We start from the raw sequence: 23,009 nt of genomic DNA, 5'->3' as shown, positions 1-23,009 counted from the left end.
AGGGTTCAAGCAATTCTCATCTCTCAGCCTCCCTAGTAGCTGAGGGTTTGCAGGTACATGCCACCGTACTCGGCTAATTTTTGTATTTTTAGTAGACACAGAGTTTCACTATGTTGGCCAGGCTGTTCTCAAACTCCTGGCCTCAACTGATCCACCAGTCATAGAATCCCAAAGTGCTAGGATTACAGGCATGAGCCACCACCCCTGGCCATTCTGTGTTTTATCGTGTACAACATGATTAAAATTCTTTTTTAAGGTAGGATGTAAGGGTAGGGATCAAGATTCTTTTTTTTCTTAAAGATTTATAATTGCTTCAAAGCAGCTTACATTTTTAAAAAGCTTGTTTTCCACTTTATCATAAGTTAAGTGATCATGCATATGTGATCAATTTCTGGACTCTCAATTCTATGCCTCTGGTCTGTTCATATACACACACACACATATATATATACACACACACATATGTATATACACAAATGTATGTGTCTCTGTGTGTGTGTGTGTGTGTGTGTGTATATATATATATTTTTTTTTTTTTTTTTTTTTTTTTTGAGATGAAGTCTCACTCTGTCGCCCAGGCTGGAGTGCAGTGGCGTGATCTCAGCTCACTGCAACCTCCACCTCCCAGGTTTAAACAATTCTCCTGCCTCAGCCTCCTGAGTAGCTAGAATTACAAGCACACACCACCATGCCCGGCTAATTTTTTTTTCCTTTTTTTTGTATTTTTAGTAGAAATGGGTTTTACCACGTTGGCCAGGCTAGTCTTGAACTCCTGACCTCAAGTGATCTGCCCACATCAGCCTCCCAAAGTGCTGGGATTACAGGCGTGAGCCACCACACCTGGCCTCCATATATTCTTGTAATAATGCCACACTTGTAAATCTAACATTATAATAAGCATTGTGTCTGATAGTGTCAGTCCTATAGCTCTGTTCTTGAAGATTGTTTTCGCTATGCTTAGTCCTTTACATTTCCATATGCATTTTATTTTTTTCCACTAATAGTCATTTATATAATTTGATGTCAATCAAAACATACCATTGGCTGTTTAGCTGGGATTACAGGTGCCCACCACCATGCTCAGCTAATTTTTGTATTTTTAGTAGAGACGGGGTTTCACCATGTTGGCCAGGATGGTCTCGATCTCTTGACCTCATGATCCGCCCGCCTCAGCCTCCCAAAGTGCTGGGATTACAGGCATGAGCCACTGAGCCCGGCGAAAGGATTTTTATGGTTTTTTTTTTTTGTTAAAATACTGAGAGGAAAACAACTTACTGGAATATAAAGATAAGAGCTGAATGAGCATGCCTCTAATGGAGAAAGGGGGTATTTTCACAGAATCAGTATTTTTCCCCATCCCATCCCCACTTGATATCAATCAAAACATACCATTGGCTGTTTAGTTTTTAAAAATTGCGATATGCTTGGGCATATATACCAGTTAATTTATGTACAATAAAGGAATGGGGAAGTGGGAAATGAAAGAACAGAGAAAACTACACTGTAGTAGTCAGGATGTGGTGGAACCGAATTGCAGTTTTCTAATGCAGAATGTAATCTTGATCTTTAAAGAACAGAGTTCTGGCCAGGCGTGGTGGCTCACACCTGTGATCCCAGCACTTTGGGTGGCCGAGGTGGGTGGATCACCTGAGGTCAGGAGTTCGAGACCAGACTGACCAACATGGTGAAACTCGTCTCTACTAAAAATACAAAAATTAGCTGGGCATGGTGGTGGGCACCTGTAATCCCAACTACTCGGGAGGCTGAGGCAGGAAAATTGCTTGAATCCGGGAGGCAGAGGTTGCAGTGAACCGAGATCACGCTATTGCACTCCAACCTGGGCAACAGAGCTAGACTCTGTCTCAAAAATAAATAAATAAAATAAAGAACAGAGTTCTGGAGTAAAGAAGCAGGTTCCCTTTTCAGTAGACATCTCCCGTCTGCTGTTGGAATGCATCAATTGTATCGTCATCCCCCATTTCCAACTGTGCAGGTGTGTCTATTTTATTGATTGGTTGCCCGTCAAATCGGAATCTATTCTGCTTCATTGACAATCCCTGTCATTCACAATACGCTTTCATTAGTTTACTAAGTGGTGTATGCCTCTTAGTCTTAAACTGCACCACAGAACCATCCTGCCCCATCACCTTCGAATTAATATGTTCTTTGTTCTCATTCCTGACCCCTTCCTTGGGCTTTTCATCGACCATGCAAGCACCAGTCTCCTCAGCTGCTGCTTCACAAAAAAGGCACCAAGTCCACACCAAACCAGCACACAAGCAGCCCCAGGAGCAGCAGAAGAGGGAAGCAGCAGTGGTGGATGAGGGCTCCATATGCATTTTAGAGTCAGCTTATCAACATTCACCAAACACATATTCTCATACCAGACTGCTGGGATTTTACTTTAGCTTTCGTTGAATCCGTGTATCAATTCAGGGGCTTTGTCATGTTTAAAATTGTGCTTTCTAATCCATGAAGATGGTATATCCCTCCATTTATTTAGGGTTGGTTTTGAAGTTTCGTTTTTTGGGGGTTTTTTGGTTTTGTTTTTTTTTTTTCTGTTAGTTAGTTTTTGAGATGGGGTCTTGCTCTGTCACCCAGGCTGCAGTGCAATGGCAAGATCTCAACTCACTGCAACCTCCACCTCCCAGGCACAAGCAATCCTTCTGCTTCAGCCTTTTGAGTTGGGACTACAGGTGTATGCCACTATGCACAGCTAATTTTTGTATTTTTCGTAGATGGGTTTTCATCATGTTGCCCAGGCTAGTCTCAAATTCCTGGCCTCAAGCAATCCGCCTGCCTCAGCCTCCCAAAGTGATGGAATTACAGGCGTAAGCCACCATCCATGCCTCGCCTTATTTAGGTTTTGTATAATTTTGTCTCAATAGTGGTATTTTCTAGTTACATTTTTGTTTGTCTTTTTCACTTTTATTTTAGGTTCCAGGGTATATGTGCAGGTTTTTATATAGGTAAACTCATACCATGGGAGTTTGATGTACAGATTATTTCATCATCCAGGTACTAGGTCTAATATCCAGTAGACTTTTTTTCTTATCCTCTCCCTCCTTCCACCCTCCACCCTTAAGTAAGCACCAGTGTCTGTTGTTCCCCTCTTTGTGTCTGCATCTTTTCATTTTCTTGGTAGAATCCTTTGAAGCATAATATTTAAATTTTGATGAAGTCTAATTTACCTATTTTTTCTCTTGTTGCTTGTACTTTTGATGTCATATCTAAGAAATCATTACCTAATTTAAGGCCACAGATATTTATACCTATGTTTTCTTCTAACAGTTTTATGGTTGGTGTGGTTCATTGAATGTTTATGTTCCCCCAAAATTTATTTGTTGAATTCCTGATCTCTAAGGTATACACACATAGTCAGCCCTCTGGGTCTGTGCGTTCCACACCTGTGAATTCAATGAACCATGGATGAAAAATATTTGGAAAAAAACTGCATCTGTACTGAACATGCACACTTTTTTCTTGTCATTATTCCCTAAACAATACAATATAACTATTTACAGAGCATTTACATTGTATTAGGTATTGTAAGTCATCCAGAGACGAATTAAAGTGTAAGGGAGAGTGTGCATAGGTTATATGCAAATACTATACCACTTTATATCAGGGATTTAAGCATCCATGGATTTTGGTATGAATGGGAGGTCCTGGAATCAATCCCCCTGCCAACAGGTACCAAAGGATGACTGTATATGTACATGTGCATGCACACATGTACACACACACACACACATAAATGCAATGAGTACACCAGCGGCAATGAGCGTACCAGACACTGAGACTTTGGTTTTAAATACTATTCTCCTCAAAAGGAACCAGAACTCCTTGAAGAAATGGCTGACTTTGGGGCTAAAGCAGAGAAAACATACAATACACCTAGAACATATTGTACCATAAAGTATGGCAATTCTCAAAGGATCATGGGGATGTGTCAAAGTGACACAGGAGCCAGCCAAGGGGCTCCCACTGGCTAACTCTGGGATAACTAGAGCATCAAAATAATGACATAATTATAGCAATTTCTTATAACCCATTAAATAGGAACCTATGAGCCCATACTAATATCAATTAATAGATAAATATTCCTCATAAGTATTGACAACATAAAATAGAAATTACAAACAAAAAAATAAATTTTTTTTCCTGGATGACAGAGGGAGACTCCATCTCAAAAAATATAATAAAATAAACAAAATTTTTATTAAAGTCAAAAAATTAATAGAGAAATAAATGAGAGCAGAGGGAGGGGAAAGCTTTCCCTTACAATATGAAGGTCAACTAATAAATGTGGAAGAAATAATAGAAGGAATGATTTTTTTTTTTTTTTTTTTTTGAGGCAGAGTCTTACTCTGTCACCCAGACTGCATGATCATAGCTCACTGCAACCTCCAACTCCTGGGCTTAAGCAATCCTCCCACCTCAGCTTTCCACATAGCTGGGACTACAAGCATATGCCACTGCGCCCGGCTAATTTTTGTATTTTTTGTAAAGATGGGGTTTTGCCTTATTACCCAGGCTGGTCTCAAACTCCTAAGCTCAAGTGATTGGCCCTCCTCAGCCTCCCAAAGTGCTGGGATTACAAGTGTGAGCTACCGCACCCAGCCAATGATTATCATTTTGTAACCTTCACAGTAATAATCATTTTGGTGAAAAAGCAAATAAAATGGTACTTATATAAATAGGTAAGTCTGGGCAACACTGAGACCCCCATCTCTAAAACAAAATTAACTTAAATAATTAGCCGAGTGTGGTGTGGTGGCTGGCACCTGTAGTCCCAGCTACTTGGGAGACTAAGGCAAGAAAATCACTTGAGCTCAGGAGTTCGAAGCTATAGTGAGCTATGATCTCACCACTGAATTCCAGCCTGGGTGACACAGCAAGACCCTGTCTCAAAAAATAAATAAATAGGCCGGCCATGGTGACTCATACCTGTAATCCCAGCACTCTGGGAGGCCGAGGTAGGCAGATCACCTGAGGTCGGGAGTTCAAGACCAGCCTGACAAATATGGAGAAACCCCGTCTCTACTAAAAATACAAAATTAGCCAGGCACAGTGGCACATGCCTGTAATCCCAGCTACTCGGGAGGCTGAGGCAGGAGAATCGCTTGAATCTGGGAGGCGGAGGCTGCAGTGAGCCAAGATTCGCCATTGCACTCCCGCCTGGGCAACAAGAGTGAAACTCCATCTAAAAAAATAAAAATAAATAAATAAAATAAATGCGTTATCAGTAACAATATTTTTGCACAGTCTCAAAGTATCTCAAGACAAAAATACTTACTAACTTTACATTGCAAAATCTGGCAGACATCATCATACCAAATGATGAAAGTTAATTTCACCAGTGATGAGACAAATCAACATCATATGCCTTCTGATGTGATGCATTAAGAAGAACACAGCTGGTTGGGTTTGGTGGCTCATGCCTATAATCCCAGCACTTTGGGAGGCCGAGGCAGGTGGATCACTTGAGGTCAGGAGTTAGAGACCAGCCTGGCCAACATGGTGAAACCTCGTCTCTAACAAAAATACAAAAATTAGCTGAACATGGTGGCACAAGCCTGTAATCCCAGCTACTGGGGAGACTGAGACAGGAGAATCGCTTGAACCCACGAGGCAGAGGTTGCAGTGAGCTGAGATTGCGCCACTGCACTCTAGCCTGGGCAACAGTGCGGGACTCCGTCTCAAAAAAAAAAAAAAAAAGAACACGGCATCACTTCTGCAGTATTTCTGCCAAAATGATTATCCTAAATCCAATCATGAGGAAACATCAAACACAATCTGGTGGACATTCTGCAAAATAATTGACCTGTCCTCTTCAAAATTCCAGGTCATGAAAGAAAGAAGAGACTAGGAATTGTTCCAGAAAAAAAACAAACAAATGAGACATGGCAATTAAATGCAACACGTGATCCTGCATTGTATCCTGGATCTATAAATAACTTTACTGGGAAAAATCAGTAAAATCTGAATGAAGTTTGTGGATTAGAAGATGCTATGGTGGCCGGTCATGGTGGCTCACGCCTGTAATCCCAGCACTTTGGGAGGCCGAGGCAGGTGGATCACCTGAGGTCAGGAGTTTGAGACCAGCCAGGCCAACGGCCAACATGGTGAAACCTGTCTCTACTAAAAATATAAAAAAATTAGCCAGGCATGATGGCAGGTGCCTGTAATTCCAGCTACTCAGGAGGCTGAGGCAGGAGAATTGCTTGAACCTTGGAGAAGGAGGTTGAAGTGAGCCGAGATTGTGCCATTGCACTCCAGCCTGGGCAACAAGAGTGAAACTCCATCTCAAAAAAAAAAAATAAGATGCTTTGGATTCAATGTTAATTTCCCGATTTTCATGGGCATTCTATGATTACATAGAAGAGTATCCTTATTTTTATGAAACAGACACTAAAGTATTTAGGGGTGATTGGCAGCATGTCTGTAACTTATTCTCAGATAGTTCTGGAAAAAGAATCTGTATCTACACAGAGAGAAAAATAATAACAAGGCAGATATGGTAAGTTACTAACGATTAGGGAATCAGGTGAAGGGAACACAGGAGTTCTCTGCAGCATTCTTGAAACTGTCTTAAGGTTTTTAATTATGTGCACTTTAATAGCTGAAAAATATTTCCTATAACTCTATTTTGTAAATCCCTGGCATCTCTTTAATTCAAGATCAGAATAAACTAAGAACATGAAGGTAATGAGAAATAAGTCAGGCACAAAGAGAACTTATAAAGATAAATAAGAGCTATTCAGTAAATATACTAAGGCCTATGAGTCTTAGGTTCAATTTTTTTTTTTTTTTTTTTTTTTTTTTTTTTTTTTTTTGAGATGGCGTCTCGCTCTGTCACCCAGGCTGGAGTGCAGTGGTGAGATCTCAGCTCACTGCAACCTCCACCTCCCGGGTTCAAGCGATTCTCCTGCCTCAGCCTCCCCAGTAGCTGGAATTAGAGGCGCCCGCCACCATGCCTGGCTAATTTTTGTATTTTTGGTAGAGACAGGGTTTCACCGTATTGGCCAGGCTGGTCTCGAACTCCTGACCTCATGATCCACCTGCCTCGGCCTCCCAAAGTGCTGGGATTACAGGAGTGAGTCACCACGCCCAGCCCTTGGGTTCTATTTCTTAATTACATATGAAATTTTAGTGTTAAAGAGCCAGGAGGAGCTTGAAAAGTCTAGTTCCTCAAGTCTTTTTGTCATATATGTTTACATTAGGATTAAGAATAGAAAGGGACTGAGCACCGTGAGAAGCCAGGAAATGAGGTCCCCTGAAGAGAGACATGTTTTCCAAGGAAAAGGCAGAGGGACGTCTGCTCACCATGGAAGAAAGTGCCACAGAACATGCTAGAAGGGCTGAGGACAGCAGAGGGATGGATGGAGGTGGGGGATACAGGTTGCTGCAGGCAGTGGATGTGAGATGGGCCCCACCCTATTTTGCACCTCTGGCCTGCCAACCGGGGATCCTTTCGTCCAGCCAGACTCTGGGTAAAGAAGAGGGGTTCTGGGAGGCAGTCCCAAACTCGAAGAGTGAAGAAAGATGGCAGTGCCAAGGCTTTGGGAGTGGAGCGAGAGGCAGGAATTGGAATTGGGGTCTGGTTTCCCCATGGCAGAGCTCATCCAGGTCCAGGATCTGCCCTCTCTTGGCATTGACTGGCCAAGCCCTGGCTCAGGTATTCCACACCTGGGCCCGGAACCACATGCGAGGAAACCCAACACTGTTCGGTCCCAGCCCGCAACTTCCAGCAGCTAGGAGCAAACAGGGCTTGTGGAGGAGGCAGTGGGTCTCCAGAGCCCAGCAGCAGGGAGGCTACTTCCCCAGAGACGGCAGCGGCACAGGAGAAGGCCCTGCCGCCGACAGGGGTCCTACTCCACTCCAGGACCCTGCCCATCTGTGGCCACGCTCCCACCAGAAGCCTGTCACCTCCCATCCCTCCCGCTGGTAACAGGCACCAGGGTACCGTGCCCAGCCCCCAGGAACCTCCCCAAGGCTGCCACGTGGCAAAGGAAGCCGGTGAACAGACGCTCGGCTGCAGCCAGGCAGGCCTAAGCTCTGTTTCCCCGCCACGTCCCAGCTACACCCGCAGGCCTGGGTGCCAACCAGCTGGTGTCAGTGCCCGCGGTGCCTTCCAGCACCCACCTGTCCTGGAGGAGCTGCATCTGTCCCGTAATGTCCTCGCCCGCTTCTTAGGGGCAGCCTTCTCGTTCCTGGCGGGGACGGTGCACCATCTCAACCTCTCTGAAAAGCTGACCTCGGTGCCCGTGGAGGCCTTCGTGGGGCTGCAGATCCAAGTGAACCAATCCGCCAACCCGTGACACTGGGACTGTGCCCTCCAGGGAGTGCTCAGGCTGGTGAGGCTGGCACCGGGCACCAGGACAGGCATCGTGTGCGGCCCCGGCACCCGACCAGACCTCGGTGGAGCAGGAGCTCCTGCTGCTGGCAGGGGAGAAAGAGCTGTGTGGGGCGGGGCAGGGCCCAGGGGAGCACCAATGTGGCCCCTGCCTTTGGAGGGTAGCTGACCTGGTGCATTATGTGTGGCAGAACCGAAATGAAACCTGGCGCACCCTCAAGCGGCCCCTGCTGCCAGGGCACCCGGAGTACTACTCCACCCTCAGCACAGTGATCCGATGACCAAGGGCGCTCCTGGGGCCACACCACACACTCCTCCTCCTCCGCCCTTTCCCTTCCTCTGACCCCCTCAGCTTCCTGTGCAGCCTCACCCCAGCCCCCTAAATACTCTCTCCTTCTCTCTTTCTCTCTTCCCCCACCTCTCTCTCCGCCCCTCTCTACCTCTCCCCACCCCCTCTCTCTCTCCCCACCCCTCTCTCTCTCTCTCTCTCTCTCAAACACACACACACACACACACACACACACAAAACCCATCTCTGGTGCCTGGATTTATCTAGTGCTCCAACTTAACTTAAAAAATGGGAAGGACTTTGGACAGAAAAGAGGGAGGGACCCTAGATGAAAGGTTGTGGAGGCGGCAAGGAAGATGCACAACTTGAAATGTCTGGGCAGTGGCAAGACCAGCCTCAGGGCTGAAAGAGAGGATGCAAAGAGGGATGGGGAGGTGGTGAGACCAAGCTGCAGGTGGGGTCCAAAGTCGGGGTACGGCCAGATTTAAAAGGACTCTGTGGGCTCCACCTCTCTTCTCCCTCTGCCTCTACTGAGAGCCTCCTCCTTGCTTCTTGCCTCTCTCTTGCCCCCAGGCCCCTCTTCCCGCACTCTGTTGGAGACCTCTCATCTCAGACTCCCTGCTTCCTTCTCCAGACTCTCCTTATCTCTCTGTGCCCTCCTTTATGCACTGACAGGGTTCCCGAGCTCCTTCCTGTGCGGAAAAGGTGGTCTCCTCTATGACTGAGTTGGGGACGGGTGACTGGAGAGAGCTGGGGGAAGGGGGCAGACCCCAAAACATCACCAGAGAAATCAATACAGTCACCTTTGTGAAGGAGGAAAAAAGGATCAAGAACAAAGTACTATGGGCCAGGCGTGGTGGCTCACACCTGTAATCCCAGCACTTCGGGAGGCTGAGGCAGGCGGATCACCTGAGGCCAGGAGTTTGAGATCAGCCAGGCCAACATGGCAAAACCCCATGTCTACTAAAAATACAAAAATTAATCAGGCGTGGGGGCACATGCCTGTAATCCCAACTGCTCAGGAGGCTGAGGCGGGAGAATCAGCTGAACCTGGGAGGCAGAGGTCACAGTGAGGCAAGACTGTGCCACTGCACTCCAGCCTGGGCAACAAAGAGAGAGTCCGTCTCAAAAAAAGAGAAAGAAAAAAAAAAGAATAAAGTACTATTTCCCAAGTACTTCCCATATAAAGTACTATATCCCAAGAGGATTATGTATCAGAGTTTTTCTGGAATTCATGTATATAAGTTTCATTTTATTTCAATTCTTTATAAAACAAATAAAGCAAAAAAAGTCTAGAAAATACATTATATGGCCAGGCGCGGTGGCTCACACCTATAATCCCAGCACTTTGGGAGGCCGAGGCGGGCAGATCACCTGAGGTCGGGAGTTCAAGACCATCCTGACCAACATGGAGAAACCCCCTCTTTACTAAAAATACAAAAAATTAGCCGTGCTTGGTGGTGCATGCCTGTAATCTCAGCTACTCGGAAGGCTGAGGCAGAAGAATCACTTGAACCTGGGAGACAGAGGTTGCAGTGAGCTGAGATCTCGCCATTGCACTCCAGCCTGGGTGACAAGAGTGAAACTCCATCTCATAAAAAAAGAAAGAAAGAAAATACATTAGGTAATACAATGAACACCCACTCAGTCTAAAATAAAACATTTAAAACATTTATAAACACAATAGACTCCCTTCCCTACCACATTCTCAGTACAATATTTTTAATTTAGCATTTGTCATTCTCTTTTATGTATTTATACTTTTACTACACAAGTATATATTTCTTAACAAAAGATAATATTGTTTGGCATGATTTTTGACTTTACAGAAATTGTATAATACTGTATATGTCCTTTTAAGCTTATTTTTCTCACTCAAGTTTTCTTTGGTGGGGAAGGGGGAGTTGGTTTGTTTGCTTTCTGAAAATTCCTAAGTCTTATCACTCAAGTTTAAATATTTATTTAACTTAATACACATAATTTTAATTCACTCATTGTATCTGCTATATAGTGTTTCATGATATGAATATATAATTTTTCATTGCGTATCATATTGATGAGCATTTAAATTGTTACCCCATCTATTCTACTACCATCAATGCCAAAATGAACCCCAAATCTGACTCCTTGTGTTGATTTGCAAGTATTTCTCTAGGCCAGTGGCCCTCAAATTTTAGAAAGCATCAGAATCACCTGAGAGTTTTATTAAAGAATAGACTGTTGAATTCTACCCCTGGAGTTTCTAATTCATTTCTAACAAGTCCTTAAGCGATGTTGATGCTATTGGCCTGAAGACCACACTTTAGAACCACCGCCCTAGGATGTTCATCCTGGAGTAAAATTGCTATCAAATAATTGTGCATCTTCAACTTTACTAAACAATGCCAAATTGCTCTGCAAAGGAATTTTAATGATGTGCTCTCCCAAAGAAGTCAGTTCTCTTTCTCATGTCTGAAACCACCTTTGCAAAATTGTGACTGAAACAGTGAAAGTGATCTAACTTAATCGACTTCATCTTGCTTCTAACCTCCAAGCTGTCCCTGTTCATTCCTGGGCGTAAGCTGAACTAACTTTGGGAGAAACTTAGTTTATAGTTTATAGTTTGGAACAAGGACAATAACAGCCCTTTCCCAAAGCAGACCTCCTTCTTGCCTGGGGACCAAACTGCCTTTGTAGGACTAACATTAGCCACAAGATTAGAAATTACGGTTTAGGAGTCACACAGCTGAAGGCTACAAGATTCTGACCCTCCCTAAACTGCTCCTAAGATCAGCGCTTGAGATACTTTGCAGACCCTGCACTTGACTGGAACCACCGAGATCAATAAACTGGCTCATCTGATCTTGTGGCCCCCACCCAGGAACTGACTCAGCTCCAGATGACAGCTTTGACTCCTTATGATTTCATCCCTGACCAATCAGCACTCCTGGCCCACTGCCTCCCCCACCAAGTTGTCCTTAAACACTCTGCTCCTCAAATGCTCAGGAAGACAGATTTGAATCAATAACAAAACTCTAGTCTCTCGCACAACCAGTTCTGCCTGAATTACTCTTTCTCTATTGCAGTTGCCCTGTCTTGAGAAATCGGCTCTGTCTAGGCAGTGGGCAAGGTCCACACTACATTTGATGATGTCATAACACTTCAAAAGTTTTGCCAATCCAAAGCATACGGAATTGTATTTCGCTATGGTTTCCATTTGAAGTTCCCTGGTACTAACGGGGTCAAGCATCTTTTTATACAGCTGTAGCCACTCAGGCTAAATTATACTGTCTCTTATCTGTTCATTTCTTGGCCTATTTGCTATTAGGATGTTTGACTTTAATTTATTTCAAAAGACAAAATTACAGGCTGGGCACGGTGGCTCACACCTGTAATCCTAGCACTTTGGGATGCCGAGGCAGGTGGATAACCTGAAGTCAGTTTGATACCAGGCTGGCCAACATGGTGAAACCCTGTCTCCACTAAAAATACAAAAATTAGCTGAGTGTGGTGGCTGGTGCCTATATTCCTAGCTACTTGGAAGGCTGAGGCAGGAGAATTGCTTGAACCTGGCAGGGGCAGAGGTTAGAGTGAGCCGAGATCGCACCACTTCACTCCAGCCTGGGTTACAGAGTGAAATTCCATCTCAAAACAAACAAAAAAAAAAGACAAAATTACAACAAATTTAGTTTAAAAATCCACTTGGCTTTTATTTGTGATTCTAGAATCAGGCAACGCCTCACTGTATGAAATAGAACGGGTGTTCTGGTAGACAGAGCAGAGGAGGTTGGCTTTGTAGGCCAAAAAGGGCTGAAGAAAACGGAAACAGAGACCAAAAGGTAAATTGGCCATTTCATAGTTACTTTCCTTCTAGGGTTAAAAACAGAGGGGACTGGCCGGGCGCGGTGGCTCACGCCTGTAATCCCAGCACTTTGGGAGGCCAAGGCGGGTGGATCACAAGATCAGGAGATCGAGACCAACCTGGCCAACATGGTGAAACCCCATCTCTACTAAAAATACAAAAATTAGCTGGACATGGTGGCGCACGCCTATAGTCCCAGCTACTCAGGAGGCTGAGGCAGGAGAATCGCTTGAACGCGGGAGGTGGAGGTTGCAATGAGCTGAGATCATGCCACTGCTGCCCCTGCACTCCAGCCTGGGCAATAGAGCGAGACTCAGTCTCAAAAACAAACAAACAAACAAACAAAAACAGAGGGGACTTCCTTATTATGCTGTCTCAGGTTGACTGGAATCTCCTGTGTTTTGGAAAACTGGCCCATTTCAAAGTTCTGTTTGATTACGTGGCACTTAGCATAAGTGACTCCATTCTGGTTTGGGCTGCTGGGGCCTAGGGCAGGAGGTTATCCCAAAACAATGGCCTGCTATAAACCTTACTTAACACTTACGTAGTTATAGTTACTAAACCATCATTTTTAGAACATAATGAGGAAAGGCTGGGCACCGTGGCTCACGCCTGTAATCCCAGCACTTTGAGAGGCCGAGGTGAGTGGATCACCTGAGGTCAAGAGTTCGAGACCAGCCTGGCCAACATGGTGAAACCCCATCTTTACTAAAAATACAAAAATTAGCCATGCATGGTGGCGCATGCCTGTAATCCCAGCTACTTGGGAGGCTGAGGTAGGAGGATCGCATGAACCCAGCAGGCGGAGGTTGCAATGAGCCGAGATCGTGCCATTGCATTCCGGCCTGGGCTTCAGAGAGAGAGACTGTCTAAAAAAAAAAAAGAAAGAAAAGAAAAAGAAAAAGAAAAAAAAAAAGAACATAATGAGGAAAATGCATGTCTAGCACATTTTTCAGAAAATTCAAGATATACATTTATACTGAATTTACTATAATACAGAAATTTCTGTGTTCTGTTAACCTAAAAGGGCAAAACTGAGGCAAACTTTAAATATAGAGAGTTAATTTGGGCCAAGGTTGAGGACTGTAGCATGGGACATACTTCCAGCTTGCTTTTTAGAGTGCTCTGGGAAGCAAAGGAGAGGCTCAAACCCACATGTCAGGAGGGTGCAATTACTAAAGTTCCTTGTCAGGAAGTCTCCTTGGCTTACAGAAACAACATTGGTTAGCCATTGGCTATCCATTGTTGAACTATAGTCTAGTGCCCCGCGTTGCAAGTGGCTTCAAGAGGGGAGTGACTGCTGTTGCAGTTTAAATGCCTCTCTGGGCCTGGATAATTTAAAGAGGCTTGCCTTTCTCAGATTAAAAGATGTTTTTTCTCTCTCAGTTATAGTATGAGAAAAAAGAATACAAAATTATACATGTACCACAATATACAAACTAAAATTCCAAAACACTATCCTTAGAAAAGAGACTAAAAGGAAATATGCTATTATTGCATGAGCATTTTAGAGATAGATTTCTTATTTTACGGCTTTAAGTGTGTATACTTTCTTCCAATTTTCTATATTTTCAGTTCTTTTATAAAACAATGCAGTTTTGCCGGGCGCGGTGGCTCACGCCTGTAATCCCAGCACTTTGGGAGGCCAAGGCGGGCAGATCACGAGGTCAGGAGATCGAGACTATCCTGGCTAACACGGTGAAACCCCGTCTCTACTAAAAAGACAAAAAATTAGCCGGGCGTGGTGGTGCGTACCTGTAGTCCCACCTACTCAGAGGCTGAGGCAGGAGAATGGCGTGAACCCAGGAGGCGGAGCTTGCAGTGAGCCGAGATGGTGCCACTGCACTCCAGCCTGGGCAACAAAGCAAGACTCCGCCTCAAAAAATAAATAAATATTGGCCGGGCGCGGTGGCTCAAGCCTGTAATCCCAGCACTTTGGGAGGCCGAGGCGGGCGGATCACAAGGTCAGGAGATCGAGACCACAGTGAAACCCCGTCTCTCTACTAAAAATAAAAAAATTAGCCGGGCGCGGTGGCGGGCGCCTGTAGTCCTAGCTACTCAGGAGGCTGAGGCAGGAGAATGGCGTGAACCCAGGAGGCGGAGCTTTGCAGTGAGCCGAGATCGCGCCACTGCACTCCAGCCTGGGCAAAGCGTGAGACTCCGTCTCAAAAATAAATAAATAAATAAATAAATAAATAAATAAATAAATAAATAAAACAATGCAGTTTCATATTCCATGGAGATTGAGTGCCAAGCTAATACAAAAACCAAAAATCATGTATGCAATATTACCCCAAACATCCCTTAAATTGGGCCATCTCAGTCAGCCACGGTGGCTCATGCCTGTAATCCCAGCACTTTGGGAGGCCAAGGCGGGCAGATCACCTGAGGTCAGGGGTTCTAGACCAGCCTGGACAAAATGGTGAAACCCCATCTCTACTGAAAACACAAAATTAGCCGGTGGTGCAGGCCTGTAGTCCCAGCTACTCAGGAGGCTGAGGCAGGAGAATCGCTTGAACCTAGGAGACGGAGGTTGTATTGAGCCCAGATCGCACTATTACACTCCAGCCTGAGCGACAGAGCCAGACTCCATCTCAAAAAAAAAAAAAAAAATATTGAGCCATCTCTCAGAAAGTCCAATAGTGATTTAGTAACTGTTTAGGGTAATTTTGCAACATAGCCTATTTTTTTCCCCCTATCATTGGAATTGTTGCTATTTGTTTGATTGAGCACCAGATGGAACAACAGAAAAGCAACTATCTACATGTATTTCTTTTTAGAATAACACTTAACTCCGGTAAGATGATGTTATCAGGGGCACCCAGAAACTAGGACCAACAAACTAGGGACCAAGGGAAAGCAGATTTGCACATCCCATCTCATGCTCAGCCTACGGTTCACTGAGCGGAATGTTAGGTAGAATCATGCACCATTTACTTTGCCACTTTCTCCCTCTCTTATTTTCATGGGGTTGAGTTAATATGGTGGAGTTTGCATATGGTAAATTTGTATGTGATGAGACTCCTTTGTACATAATTCATTTATAATAGAAGAAAACCTCTTTTTTAGAAGGAACAGATTTCTGGAATATATAAAGATATACACACTTTCTGTTTTCATCATTCATTTACTCTTTCAACAAGTATTGTATCTGCAATTTTTTTTTTTTTTTTTTTTTTTTGAGATGGAGTCTCACTCTGTTGCTCAGGCTGGAGGATAGTGGTGTGACTTCAGCTCACTGCAACCTCCACCTCCCAGGTTCAAGTGATTCTCCAGCCTCAGCCTTCCAAGTAGCTGGGATTAGAGGCCTGCACCATCATACCGTGCTAATTTTGTATTTTTAGTAGAGATGGGGTTTCACCATGTTGGCCAGCCTGGTCTCAAACTCCTGACCTCCAGGGATCTGCCCTCCTCAGCCTCTCAAAGTGCTGAGATTACAAGCGTGAGCCATCACGCCCAGCAATTTTTGATAGAGGAGATAGAGGGAAGAAGTAAAATAGTCTCTGTCTCTACTCTCGTGGAGCATAATCAACTAATCTATCAGTAAAATAAATAAAAAACTACCCTGTGATAAAGAAGTACACAGTAGCTTAATAACATATAATAGTAATATTTTATCTTCATTGAGGGTTTTAGAAAGGCTCCCTGAGAAAGTGATTACTGAGCTGGGTCAGAAGTGTGGTGGATGCTGTGATGTGTGACCAGCAGTGGTACTGGAGTCAGATCATACCGCCTCATGGGAGCCAACGGTTGAACTGTTAGGAATTTTGAGACAGGTTTTAAACAGCCATTATTAAATATTATGTAAACTTATAACTATATTAAAAACACAAATCAATAATACTCAAAACGCATCACTTCCTAATTATTTTTTGCTACATTTTACTATTATCTGTGCTTTTGAGGTTATCTGTTGTGTATCTTTTCCCAGTTCCACATTCACTGATATCACAATTGATAGCTTGAAACTGGCCATGGTGGGGGTATGTACACCATGGAAATTGGCAAACACTATAAAATGGGGCCTTTTCTCCCAAAGAGCTGGTTGTTAAACATGTACCAACATACTACTGAGATAGCCAAGTGTAAAGAGTCTCCCAGAGAAACTCTGAGCAGCCTGTGCACACTGGGGTAGAGCCACAGAAGTTCACAGCCTTTTTTTTTTTTTTTTTTTTTTTTTTTTGAGACGGAGTCTCGCTCTGTCGCCCAGGCTGGAGTGCAGTGGCCGGATCTCAGCTCACTGCAAGCTCCGCCTCCCGGGTTCACGCCATTCTCCTGCCTCAGCCTCCCGAGTAGCTGGGACTACAGGCGCCCGCCACCTCGCCCAGCTAGTTTTTTTGTATTTTTTTTAGTAGAGACGGGGTTTCACTGTGTTAGCCAGGATGGTCTCGATCTCCTGACCTCGTGATCCACCCGTCTCGGCCTCCCAAAGTGCTGGGATTACAGGCTTGAGCCACCGCGCCCGGCCAGAAGTTCACAGCCTTTACAGCAGGAGGAGCCTGGCCCTTCTCTTCCTGGGTGGAACCTTTGATTCAATCTGTAAGGTGGGAAGCCTGTATACTAGCAGGACTCTCCCTCTGCTGAGAGTCCCTGTTTCCCTTTTTTTTTTCCCTTTGTGACCAATAAATTCTACTTTTCTCACCCTTCAAAGTGTCTGCAAGCCTAATCTTTCATGGTCATGTGACAAAGATCTTGTTTTTAGCTGAACTAAGAAGGAGGTGCTGCAACACTACTGTGCACAACCCAAATCCTCCTTCAAAGAAAGATCTCTTGCCCTATGGGGAATGTGGTCAGCAGATGATCTTTAGCTATAGGTACCTTTAGGGATTCCTTACATGCAAAGAATCATCCTTCCAAGATTGATGTACATCTCATGAATGATTGAAGTGGGAGTATAAAGGCCCAGTCACTTCAACTGAATGTAAGATACCTGAAAGTTCATTTTAGCTCAAAAGTTCTCCATGAGGCTTTTGTTGGACTGTACTACTTCTTGACTTCTCCCTCTTCCAAAGTATGCTTTCTTTCCCTCTCTTTCCCAGCTGTTGTCCCAAAAACACCCTTTTCCACACTAAACTCCATGTGAGTCTGCTTCTGGAGAACTCACCTGCAAGAAAAAGGATAAGGAGGGTGTTAATGAGAAAATGTTAAGGTAGGGAGTGTTAAAAGAAAGGCTTTAGCCAAATTAAATGTAGAAGAGTTGAATTGAGCAACGAATGATTCATGAATTGTGCTGCCTCCCGAACCAGAGTAGGCTCAGAGACTCCAGCACAGCCATGTGGTGGAAGAAGATTTATGGACAGAAAGTGGAAATTGGCATACAGAAAATGGAAGTGAGGTACAGAAAAGGTCAAATTGGTTACAGCTCGGTGTTTGCCTTACTTGAACACAGTTTGAACAGTTGGCCACCTTTGGTCAAAACTTAGCACAAGAGTAGGCTACAATCTGTTTACAACTCTATTTGGGTAATAGTTCATGATATACAGAGAAACTTTTAGACTGAAGTTAAAATATGTAAGGAGGCAGCTTTAGGCTAAACTTGATTTAACAGGAGTGTTCTAGGGCATGGAAAATTATCTGAGCAATGTCTTGTATTGGAAGACAAAACAGCGCTATTGAGGAAGGTACAAAAGGGGCTAGTGGAACCCAGAGAGCAGGAAACAGCTTAATGTGAAATGAAGCTGAAAAGGTAAATTGGGGCAAAACCACGTAGGATGTTATTGGCCATTGGTAATGATTTGAGTTTGTCATAAGGATAATGGAAAGCCACTGGAAAGCAGGGGTGGAGTGTTATGCGGCGGGCAATGCATTGTAAGATTTGCATTTGGAAAATATTACCACGACAGAATGTGGAAAATAGATTGGATAAAGGAAAGTGTAAACTTGGAAGGCTTAGCTAGGAGATGACTGTAGTGGTAAAGATGATGGCAGCGTAGACTTGATAGTGATGGAGATGAAAATTTTTGGATTGATTTGAGAAACACTTACAAGGTAAAAAATGATGCAACCTGGTAATAGATTACAAGAAAGGGGAGGTGTTAAGGATGATAACTAAGTTTTTGATTTGCTAAACTGGATAAATGGCGCCATCCAATGAGATAGAAGAGGATTAGGTTTGGGGGAAAGAGTGTAAGTTTATTTTAGGACACAAAGAACTCGAATTTCCTTTGAGACAATCAAATGCAGTATTCTGGAAGCCAAGGAAAGAGAATGTTTCAAGAAGGACAGAGAGATCAATTATATTGAAAGCTGTACAGAAATGAGATAATATACAGCTGAAAGTATGTAGGCCCCTTATGGTTTTGCTTTCCACAATTTCAGTTGCCTGTGATCAACCACAGTCTGAAAATATTAAATGAAAAATTCCAGAAATAAACAATTAATAAGGGTTTTTTTTGTTTTTTGTTTGTTTTTGAGACCGAGTCTCACTCTGTCACCCAGGATGGAGTGCGATGGCATGATCTCGGCTCACTGCAACCTCCACCTCCAGAGTTCAAGCAATTCTCCTGCCTCAGCCTCCCAAGTAGCTGGGATTACAGGTGCTTGCCACCACACCTGGCTAATTTTTTTTTTTTTTTTTTTTTTTTGAGATGGAGTTGTGCTCTTGTTATCCAGGCTGGAGTACAATGGCACAATCTCAGCTCACCACAACCTCTGCCTCCCAGGTGCAAGCAATTCTCCTGCCTCAGCCTGCCAAGTAGCTGGGATTACAGGCATGCACCACCATGCCCGGCTAATTTTGTATTTCTAGTAGAGACGGGGTTTCTCCATGTTGGTCAGGCTGGTCTTGAACTCTCAACTCAGGTGATCCACCTGCCTTGGCCTCCCAAAGTGCTGGGATTCAGGCATGAGCCACCAGGCCCGGCCAATTTTTTTGTATTTTTAGTAGAGATGGGGTTTCTCCATGTTGGCCATGCTGGTCTCAAACTCCCAACTCAGGTGATCCACCTGCCTCGGCCTCCCAAAGTGCTGGGATTACAGGTGTGAGCCATGCGCCCGGCCTGTTTTTTGTTTTTGTTTTTTTAAGACAGAGTCTTGCTCTGTCACCCAGACTGGAGTGCAGTGGCATGATCTCAGCTTGCTGCAACCTCTGCCTCCTGGGCTCAGGTGATCCTCTCACCTCAGCCAGCCTCCTAAGTAACTGGGGCTACAGGTGCGCACTACCACCCCCTGGCTAATTTTGGTATTTCTTGTAAAGACAAGGTTTTGCCATGTTGCCCAGGCTAGTCTCGAACTCCTGGGCTCAAGCGATCTGCCTGCCTCAGCCTCCAAGAGTGCTAGGATTACAGGCATGAGCCACCATGCCCAGGTGATTCATAAGTTTTAAATTCAGCGCAGTTCCAAGTAGTGTGATGAAATCTAATGCTGTCCCACTCCAGCCCAGCTGGGACATGAATTCTCCATTTGTCCAGCATAGCTGTACACGCTTCCTGCCCGTGAGACACTTATTATCCTTGTCCGTTATCAGTTTGACTGTCACAGCATTGCAGTGCTTACATGCAAGTCACCCTTATTTTACTTAAAAATGACCCCATTGCACAAGAGTAGTGGTGCTGGCAATTTGGAAATGCCAAAGAGAAGCCATAAAGTGCTTCCTTTAAGTGAAAAGTTGAAAGTTCTCAACTTAATGAGGAAAGAAAAAAATTGTATCCCAAGGTTGCTAAGATCTACAGTAAGAACAAATCTCTCTGTGAAATTGTGAATGGTATATCATTATAATTGTTCTATTATTAGATATTGTTGTTAATTTCTTACTGTGCCTAATTTATAAACTTTATCATTGATATGTACATATAGGAAAAAATATAGTATCTATAGGGGTTGGTACTATCCATGGTTTCAGACATCCACTGGGGGCTTGGAACATTTGCCCCACAGCTAAGTGAGGACTACTGTGTCCTGCTGCTTCAGGGGAGTGAGGAGTATAGAAGCCAGCTTGGAATGGGTTCAGAGTTGAACAGGAAGAAAGAAAAGAGAGGCACTTTTCCTTCTACCACAAAAAACAATTGTAAGAAATGTACTTACATTTGGCCTAAAAGAAAAATATACCAGGCCCAGCCAGGCGTGGTGGCTCACGCCTGTAATCCCAACACTTTGGGAGGCCAAGGCAGGCAGATCACCTGAGGTCAGGAGTTCAAGACCAGCCTGACCCACATGGAGAAACCCTGTCTCTACTAAAAATGCAAAATTAGCCAGGCTTGGTGGCACATGCCTATAATCCCACTACTTGGGAAGGCTGAGGCAGGAGAATCGCTTGAACCTGGGAGGCGGAGGTTGTAGTGAGCCGAGATTGTGCCATTGCCCACTAGCCTGGGCAACAAGAGCAAAACTCCATCTCAAAAAAAAAAAAAAAAGTTTAAAAAAAGAAAAATGTACCAGGCCTGATGGCTCATGCCTATAATCCCAGGACTTTGGGAGGCCAAGACAGGAGGATTGCTTGAGCCCAGAAGTTCAAGACCAGCCTAGGCAACATTGCAAGACCCCATCTTTACAAAAAAAAAAAAACAAAAATTAGCCAGGCATGGTGGTATGCACCTATAGTCCCAGCTACTCAGGAGGCTGGGGTATAAAGATTGCTTGAACCCAGGAAGCAGAGGTTGCAGTGAGCCAAAATCACACAACTGCACTCTAGCCTGGGCAACAGAATGAGACCCTGTCTCAAAAAAAAAAAAAAAAGAAAAGAAAAGAAAAGAAAAGAAAAGAAAAAGGAAGAAAGAAAAATGGAAAAATGTGATTCTAACCAAATCAAAATATCAACTATATTCAAGTTCCATTTAAGATAAAAGCTCATCTCAATTCGTACATGTCATTTCACCTAGTTCATTGAGTTCCAAAGGAACTAAACTAGCTCTGGAAAAATAGTTATTACTGCTGCCATCCTAATTAGAAAACAGCAATTTTACGAAGAAACTGCTACCCAAAAACTGCTACAGAAAAGTCACTTTGCTGGGCATAGTGGTTCACAACTGTGATCCTAACACTTTGGGAGGCTGAGGCAAGAGGATTGTTTGAGCTTAGGAGTTTGAGACCAGCCTGGGCAACATAGTGAGACCTCATTTCTACAAAAGAAAGCCAGGTGTGGTGGCACACACCTGTAGTTCCAGCTACTCAGGTGGCTGACATGGGAAGATTGCTTAAGCCTAGCAGGTTAAGGCTGCAGTGAACCATGATCCTGCCACCGCACTCAAGTCTGGGTGACAGAGTAAGACCTTGTCTCAAAAAAAAAAAAAAGAAAAGTCACTTCGAGAAAGTGAAGCAAGATTATCATTCTTTTCTGGGCCTTATCTGGCCCATCCCACTCTGAGTCAATTATTATCAGATACAGGCAAAAGACATGGATGTTTTTATAAAAATTCAATAAATAGACATAATACTATTAAACATCCTGAGTTTAAAATCCCAATATAGCTGATGGAGTACTGTAATGTAAACCAAAAATAAAATTCAAAGGCCCCCCAACCATCCGAATGGACCCCTCCTCTTGGCCCAGGGCATTCCGAAGTTAACCTAAAAAGCTAGGCCATGATGAGATGGGGGAGCCAGACCTGCCTCATTATACCCTTCTCCCTGTTGGAATTCAGGCACAGCTGACCAGCTTTAACATCAACACAGAGACCTTAACACTGGCAGAACAGATTCTTTATGTCTCCTTTTTTTTTTTTTTTTTGAGACGAAGTCTTGCTCTGTCACCCAGGCTGGAGTGCAATGGCACGATCTCGACTCACTGCAACCTCCGCCTCCCAGGTTCAAGCGATTCTCCTGTCTCAGCCTCCCTAGTACCTGGGACTACAGATGTGCACCACTATGCCCAGCTTATTTTTGTATTTTTAGTAGAGACGGGGTTTTGCTATGTTGGCCAGGATGGTCTCGAACTCCTGACCTTGGGTAATCCACCTGCCTCAGCCTCCCAAAATGCTGGGATTACAGCTGTGAGTCACTGCTCCTGGTGACTCTTTATGTCTAATAAGAAACATTTACAAGCTATTCTCTCTGAAGCCTGCTACCTGGAAGCTTCATCTACATGATAAAACCTTGGTCTTCACAACCACTTATGGTAACCCAGACATTCCTTTCTATTGATTCCAGGTCTTTAGATAATAACTCTTTCAACCAATTGCCAATCAGAAAATCTTTGAATCTACCTGTGACCTGGAAGCCCCACACCCGCCTTGCTTCCAGTTGTCCAGACCCAACCAATGTACTTTTTTTTTTTTTTTTTTTTTTTGAGATGGAGTCTTGCTCTGTTGCCCAGGCTGGAAAGCAGTGGTGCAATCTCAGCTCACTGCAACCTCTGCCTCCTGAGTTCAAGCAATTCTCCCTGTCTCAGTCTCCCGAGTAGTTGGGATTACAGGCACCTGCCACCACACCCGGCTAATTTTTGTATTTTTAGTAGAGACAGGGTTTCACCATGCTGGCCAGGCTGGTCTCAAACTCCTGACCTCAGGTGATCTACATGCCTCAGCCTCCCAAAGTGTTCCAAAGTATTGGGATTATAGGCGTGAGCCACCACATCCAGCCCCAAT

At 44.2% G+C, this 23,009-nt stretch overlaps 1 protein-coding gene and 1 pseudogene across 1 annotated transcript in view; one reads left to right on the top strand and one right to left on the bottom strand.

Moving 5' to 3' along the window:
- Positions 1-23,009, top strand: part of MRPS36 (mitochondrial ribosomal protein S36) — a 587,034-nt gene that overhangs the window by 421,867 nt on the left and 142,158 nt on the right. The gene's annotated exons all lie outside the window — the stretch shown is intronic.
- On the bottom strand, positions 1,923-2,228 carry LOC126956562 (small ubiquitin-related modifier 2-like; annotated as a pseudogene).

This window comes from Macaca thibetana, chromosome 6, assembly GCF_024542745.1.
Source record: "Macaca thibetana thibetana isolate TM-01 chromosome 6, ASM2454274v1, whole genome shotgun sequence".
Taxonomy (NCBI): domain Eukaryota; kingdom Metazoa; phylum Chordata; class Mammalia; order Primates; family Cercopithecidae; genus Macaca; species Macaca thibetana.
The sequence above is the reverse complement of the archived record's forward strand: the minus strand, read 5'-3'. Positions and strand labels throughout refer to the sequence as shown.